We start from the raw sequence: 7090 nt of genomic DNA on the forward strand, positions 1-7090 counted from the left end.
ATTCGGCCCAATTTCAGTCTTTCAGGGGCCCAATTGCCCCAAGATTAAGCCAATGGGATCACCTCCCATTTTCCAACTTAATCAACGTGCTAACTACGATTAAATCTAAGACAATTTCTGCAGCTTTGCTTCGGTGCGTCAATCGCTTCTTCCGGCGAGTTTCCGGCGAACTTCCGTCGATCATCCGATGAACCCTCGGTGATGCTCCTGCGGACTTCCGACAAACTCCTGGACTTTGCGACGATCCACTTGGCAAGTTCCGACGAGCTTCGCTTGGCAAGCTTCTGGACTTCTCGGATCTGTTCTCGCAGAACCTCCGACGACCGTCCGAACTTCCGTCGAACTCTCGAACTTCCAATGTGATCATGAACTTGACTCCGGCGTAACTCCTACTACTTGTCTAACTTTCATCGTAGTTAATCCTGCACACTTATCTCAACACATAGATTAGACAACAAATGACAATTGACTTCATCATCAAAATCCGAGATTCAACAATCTCCCCCTTTTTGATGATGACAATCAATTGATAATGGAGTTATCCTTAACTCCCCCTGTCTATATGCCATAGTTGAGATAAGTCAACCTTGAATTCAATACCTAAGAATTCAAGTGACGTATTGATAAGTTAGATCAGTTAAACTTATCAATACTCCCATCATGATACTCATCATGATGTATCTCTTCAAAGATGATGTCAAGGCTTGACATACATCATCAAGTTTGTATGATTGTGTTTGTAACTATTCATCATATAGTTTGAACATTATCATATAAAGCTGTGAAGCACTATTACATGATGCACACATTTGAAATATTCTAGCAAGTTTTGCATTTTCTTCACATGATAAGATATCAACTCAGGGCATAATGCAAACTTTAGCACATGTTCATATATCTCTTGGTGATGCAAGGATGGCATAATCATAGCAGTGTTTATCAATTCATATATCTCCCCCTTTGTCATCAACAAAAAACATTATGATACCAGGAAAGTAACAATAGCAAGCTTATAGAGGAATTTTACATTGATTGCTTTAAATACTTCTTCCCCTTTTATAAAGATTTTGCAGGATGGAATACATACACATGAATCACTTCATCAAATTTATTTCAGAAACTTATTTTTCATGAAGGTGTACGAGAAAATCTGTTGAATAAGATGCATTCGGACAAGATTTTGTTACAGATTTTCACATATAATCATAGAAACATGGCAATCAAGTGATTTGATCATTCAACATAGTCCGAAAAATAATTTTAACAAATTTATCTATTCGGACATATCAACATTCCTAATTCTCTTCAAATAAAATCAAAGCATAAGGTTTTCAAAACTTTTAGTTTCAAAGCACAACATTCTTAATTTGGACACATCACATACCAAGCAATAATGATACCATAAAAATCTGAGATAACTTTTACCACAAGGCGCAAGATATATGTTTCCCACGATAGATGTTTACAGCCAGCACATCAGAAGTAACATAAGAAGTTTACAACAACAACAGGTGTTCAACAAGTTCATTGATGAGGTGGAAAATTAAAGTGCCTAAACAAGGAGTCAAATTGACTATGAATTTGCTGCATCTCAGATAGGATTTGATCTTGTCGTTGTTCAATCCGTTCTTGTCTCTGTTCGAATCGATCCATTCGAATCCCAATTTCTTCGATGGATGTATGAGTTTGCTCAACTGGATGTATTTCCTCAAAGGGAAGGGTCGGAGGAGATTGGGTACCCCTAAATACTGGTGTTTCCGGTTCTGGTTCAGGTTGAGGGTGATCAATCCTTCTAGGGATTCTAATCCAGTTACCGTTTCTATAGTAACATCTTAGTCGGTGAAGTAGATTTTTGTTTATTATGCTGAATCGATCTACTTTCATTACTTCTTCTTCTGGTGGTATTGGAATGTCGTAAGCTTTCATTATTCTTGTGATTATACCACCATATGGGAGCATCATATCTTTCTTAGATAATTCTAACATGTTTTGTTGGATAAGATAACCAAGACAGATGTCATGTCCCTTCATGATTAAGTACATAGTTCCTAATTCTAATTGACTTATTTCATCATGATGGTATTGTTTAGGAAGAATTATACTAGTCATGATATGATGAAGTATCTTAGTGTTCAAAGGCAATAGATGTTCACAACTTTTAGGAACCAATGCTATGTTAGGATTGGCAAAGATTGTTCCTAAGGCTTCAACATAAGATGTTCCAATACTTTCATCATCCCATGATCCTCTAAAGTAAAGTCCTATGCTTTTTATGGGAATGCCTATCATATCACAAATGAACCTATCAGTGATTGAGATGTGTTGTCCTAAAAGATAGGTGGACATCCTTTCTTCATCATCTATTTGTATATTATTGTAAAATAATCTAACTAGCCTAGGATAGATGGGTTCGTTAATCTGCAAGATTGGAAGTAGATCTAGGTTTGCAAACCATTGGATAGTCTCTAAGTCTCTTAGTTCATTTAGATCTACGTATTTTCCCTTATTGATACATCTAAGTTCGAAAGAGGGAAATTTTTCAGCATGGTTTTTTGAATCGAAAAGAGTGAAATCAAACTCTTCTACTAAACTCCTCTTTCCCTTGTCCCTTGAGGATCTTCTAGATCCCATAACTACTGCTGTTTAGAGGGATGATGATGAGCAAGGGTAAATGAAGTACAAAACAGAATTTAAGGGCTTCTTAGAGAGTACCTTTGTGAAATCTTCAAGAGAAGGAAGGATTCTTGATGTTTTGCTCCGAAATGGGAGGTATTTGGAAGGCTTAGAGGAGTGAAATGAGAATGGAGGAGACTTGGAAGAGTAGAGGAGGAAATGGGAGTGAGTTGGGGTCGGTTCCACTGCCGGCCCTAGCGTGGGTTTAAAAAAGCAGAGTTGCGGGCGGTTGCACCTCTGGCTGGAGCGATGCAACCTCTGGCAACCCGTGGTAGCTAGAGGTGCCACCGCCAGCTGGAGAGGTGCCACCGCCTGCAGCCAGTGAGCACCTAATGTGATTTGATCAGGGAGTCTTTGCCTTGAGGAGAGTTTTTCATTTCAGAGCAATTAAGATTGGTCTTTTAACGTGCATATGTATGTTGATAGTTTGTTTGGTATCCCTTTTAAGATCATGACATATTTAGTTTCTTCATGATACAAGAATTAATTCGTAGATGATAGTGTTGACGGGTTCGAAGATCAAGGGGATATGTGAATTTGGATATCATATATTTCTAATAAGGTTGTATCCAAATCGTATTTGTGATTTCACAACTTCCACTTGTTACTTAAGCGTTGTGAGTTCCTTTTTGACTCTTGGTTTGTGCCTATCGAGAGTCAAGGAGCAGAATATTATTTCTTGCTCCGGCCTAAAATTTTAATATTTTTATAGGAAGGGATGATTTTTAGGAACCCATTTGCTTTTGGGTGCCTCACAAATAGATCTACATTTCTTATCATGTTGCATAGAATTTTTTATGGTTCCTTTAGGAACCCAAATCAATTTGTTTGGACTTATTTTCTTGAATGGACAACAATGTGTCTTGTGTCCAATTTTGCAACAAAAGTTGCATTTTGCTTGGTGTTGAACATGTAGGATGGAGCCTTTTATAAAAGTGGTTGGATTTAGGTAAGGACTTCTCACAAATCCAATTCCACTTCTTTTTGGAACGTGACCCTTGTTTGCAAGGATCATGTTCAATGACTTGCTACCAACCTCGAATTTCTTCAAGGTGTCCTTGAGTAGCAGGTTTTCTTTTTGAAAAGTTTCTAAATCATGACATTTGATACATGACTGTAAACTATCATGATGTTCAACTTTTAACTTGTCAAACTCACAAGTAAGACTATCATGCACCTTTTTCAGCAATTTATATTTTCTACTGATATTTTTGCATTCATCAAACAATTCATGGAAAGCATTTAATAATTCATCGAATGATAAATCTGCATCTATTGAATTTGTTACCTCATCTTCGATGGCCATTAAGGCGTAATGAGCAACTTGCTCGGTGTTGGACTCCTCTTCTTCGGATGCGCTTGAGTCATCCCATGTTGCTTGAAGCGCCTTCTTCTTTGATGTTCTCCTTTTGACTTGGGGACAATCACTCTTGTAGTGTCCCGGCTTTTTGTATTCATAGCAGATTACTTGGTCCTTCTTGGGTTCAAGTTTATTTTTTGCATCATTCTTAAACTTGTTTCTTTTAAAAAACTTTTTAAACTTTCTTGTTAGAAGTGCCAAGTCATCATCACAGTCCTCATCACTTGAGTTTTCTCTCAAGTGGCATTCAGAAGTTTTGAGTACCATATCCTTCCTGTTCTTTGGAAGGATGTCTTCTTGCTCTTCATGAGCTTTACAAGTCATTTCGTAGGTCATTAATGACCCGATTAGTTCTTCAAGAGGGAAATTTCGCAGATCTTTTGCCTCTTGAATAGCAGTGACTTTAGGATCCCAACTCTTAGGAAGGGATCTTAGTATCTTATTAACAAGCTCAAAATCCGAAAAGCTCTTTCCGAGTCCTTTTAGACCGTTGACGACATCCGTGAAACGGGTAAACATGTCGCCAATGGTTTCACTCGGTTTCATCCGAAAAAGTTCGAAAGAATGTAACAGCAAATTGATTTTTGACTCTTTTACTCTACTTGTGCCCTCATGGGTCACTTCGAGTGTGTGCCAAATATCAAATGCAGTTTCACAAGTTGAAACACGGTTAAACTCGTTTTTATCAAGTGCACAAAATAAGGCATTCATAGCCTTTGCATTAAGAGCGAAAGCCTTCTTCTCCAAATCATTCCAATCGATCATTGGAAGAGAAGACTTCGAAAATCCGTTTTCGACAAGATTCCACAGTTCAAAATCCATAGAAATAAGAAAGATCCTCATTCGGGTCTTCCAATAGGTGTAGTCCGTCCCACTGAACATAGGTGGACGCGTAATAGAATGCCCCTCTTGGTTTCCGGCGTATGCCATTTCTCTTTGGGTTTTAATCCGTTAGAGAGTTAACCTTGCTCTGATACCAATTGTTAGGATCGAGAGCACTAAGAGGGGGGGGGGTGAATTAGTGCAGCGGAAATCTTTTAGCGATTAAAAACAAAAGCTGCGTTCGTTCGATAAAAATCAGTTTTGAAGCAAAAGCCGACTCAAAGATAACTTATGACTAATTGCAGTTTACGTCTAAACGTAGTTTACGTCTAAACACAATTTGCGTTTAAATGCAGTTTGCGTCTAAACGCAGTTTTACGTCTAAACGCAGATTTACGTCTAAACGCAGATTTACGTCTAAACGCAGATTTACGTCCAAACTCAGTTTTACGTCTAAAACGCAGTTTTACGTTTAAACGTAGTTTACGTCTAAACGCAGTTTTACGTCTAAAGGCAGATTTACGTCTAAACGCAGATTTACGTCTAAACGCAGATTTACGTCTAAACGCAGATTTACGTCTAAACTCAGATTTACGTCTAAACTCAGTTTACGTTTAAAACGTCTAAATACAGTTTGAGCAGTTTTACGTCTAAACGTAATTTTACGTCTAGACGCAGTTTCAAAAGGATCTGAACTTTAGAAACTCGTTCGTAAAAGCGCAGAAGACAGTTTTGCAGAATCAAGGCGTAAACGTAAACTGCAATGTAAATATCGTACAAAAATACTAGTTTACGTCTGAAAGCAGATTCGAACAGATCAGCACTTAGAAACTTGTTCATGAAGGCGTAGAAGACAGTTTTGCAGAATCAAAACGTAAACGTAAACTGTAATGTACGAAAACACCGATTTACGTCTGAATGCAGATTCTGAAGGAACAGCACTTAGAACTTGTTCGTAAAAGCGCAGAAAGCAGTAGTTATGAAGGAGGTTTGCAGTAATGATAAAGTGCTCAAAATAAACGCAAACCAGAGATTTAGAGTGGTTCGGTCAGTCTTGACCTACTCCACTTTTGGCTTCCTCCACCGACGAGGTCACCGACGTCAACTAGAGGCCTTCCTTCAATAGGCGAAGGCCAACTGCCCTTTTACAGTTTCTCTCCTTTTGACAGGCTCAGGAGACAACCTTTACAGACCTTTCTCTCCTCACTTTACAACTCAAAAACTTGAAGAACAGAAGGAGGAGACTTAAAGGCTTAACAACACTTTTGAGCTCTTAGAATCACAGAAAAGATCAAGATTTCGGTGTAGGTCTGTATCTTTTCAGTGCTGAATGGGTGGGGTATTTATAGGCCCCAACCCAATTCAAATTTGGAGCTCAAAATGATCAAATCCCGGAATTTCGGGATCAGGCGGTTGCACCTCTTGACTGGAGAGGTTGCACCGCCTGGCAGAGCTCGAAGACTGAGCCCAGGCAGTGCCACCTCTTGACTGAGGCGGTTGCACCTCTCTGCCAGAGCTCGAAGACCGAGCTCAGGCGGTGCCACCTCTCTATCAGGGAGGTTGCACCGCCCAGTCTTGCTCGAACACTGAGCTCAGGCGGTGCCACCTCCTGGCTGGGGAGGTTGCACCGCCCAGTCTCGCTGGGAGGCTTAGCCCAGGCGGTGCCACCTCCTGGCCTAGGCGGTTGCACCTCCTGGTGCAATCAGGGTCCGAATGGTTAGTTCCATTCGGCCCAATTTCAGTCTTTCAGGGGCCCAATTGCCCCAAGATTAAGCCAATGGGATCACCTCCCATTTTCCAACTTAATCAACGTGCTAACTACGATTAAATCTAAGACAATTTCTGCAGCTTTGCTTCGGTGCGTCAATCGCTTCTTCCGACGAGTTTCCGACAAACTTCCGTCGATCATCCGATGAACCCTCGGTGATGCTCCTGCGGACTTCCGGCAAACTCCTAGACTTTGCGACGATCCACTTGGCAAGTTCCGACGAGCTTCGCTTGGCAAGCTTCTGGACTTCTCGGATCTGTTCTCGCAGAACCTCCGACGACCGTCCGAACTTCCGTCGAACTCTCGAACTTCCAATGTGATCATGAACTTGACTCCGGTGCAACTCCTGCTGCTTGTCTAACTTTCATCGTAGTTAATCCTGCACACTTATCTCAACACATAGATTAGACAACAAATGACAATTGACTTCATCATCAAAATCCGAGATTCAACAGAGTCGACACTAA

This window comes from Musa acuminata, chromosome BXJ3-11 (genome assembly GCF_036884655.1).
Source record: "Musa acuminata AAA Group cultivar baxijiao chromosome BXJ3-11, Cavendish_Baxijiao_AAA, whole genome shotgun sequence".
Classification (NCBI taxonomy): domain Eukaryota; kingdom Viridiplantae; phylum Streptophyta; class Magnoliopsida; order Zingiberales; family Musaceae; genus Musa; species Musa acuminata.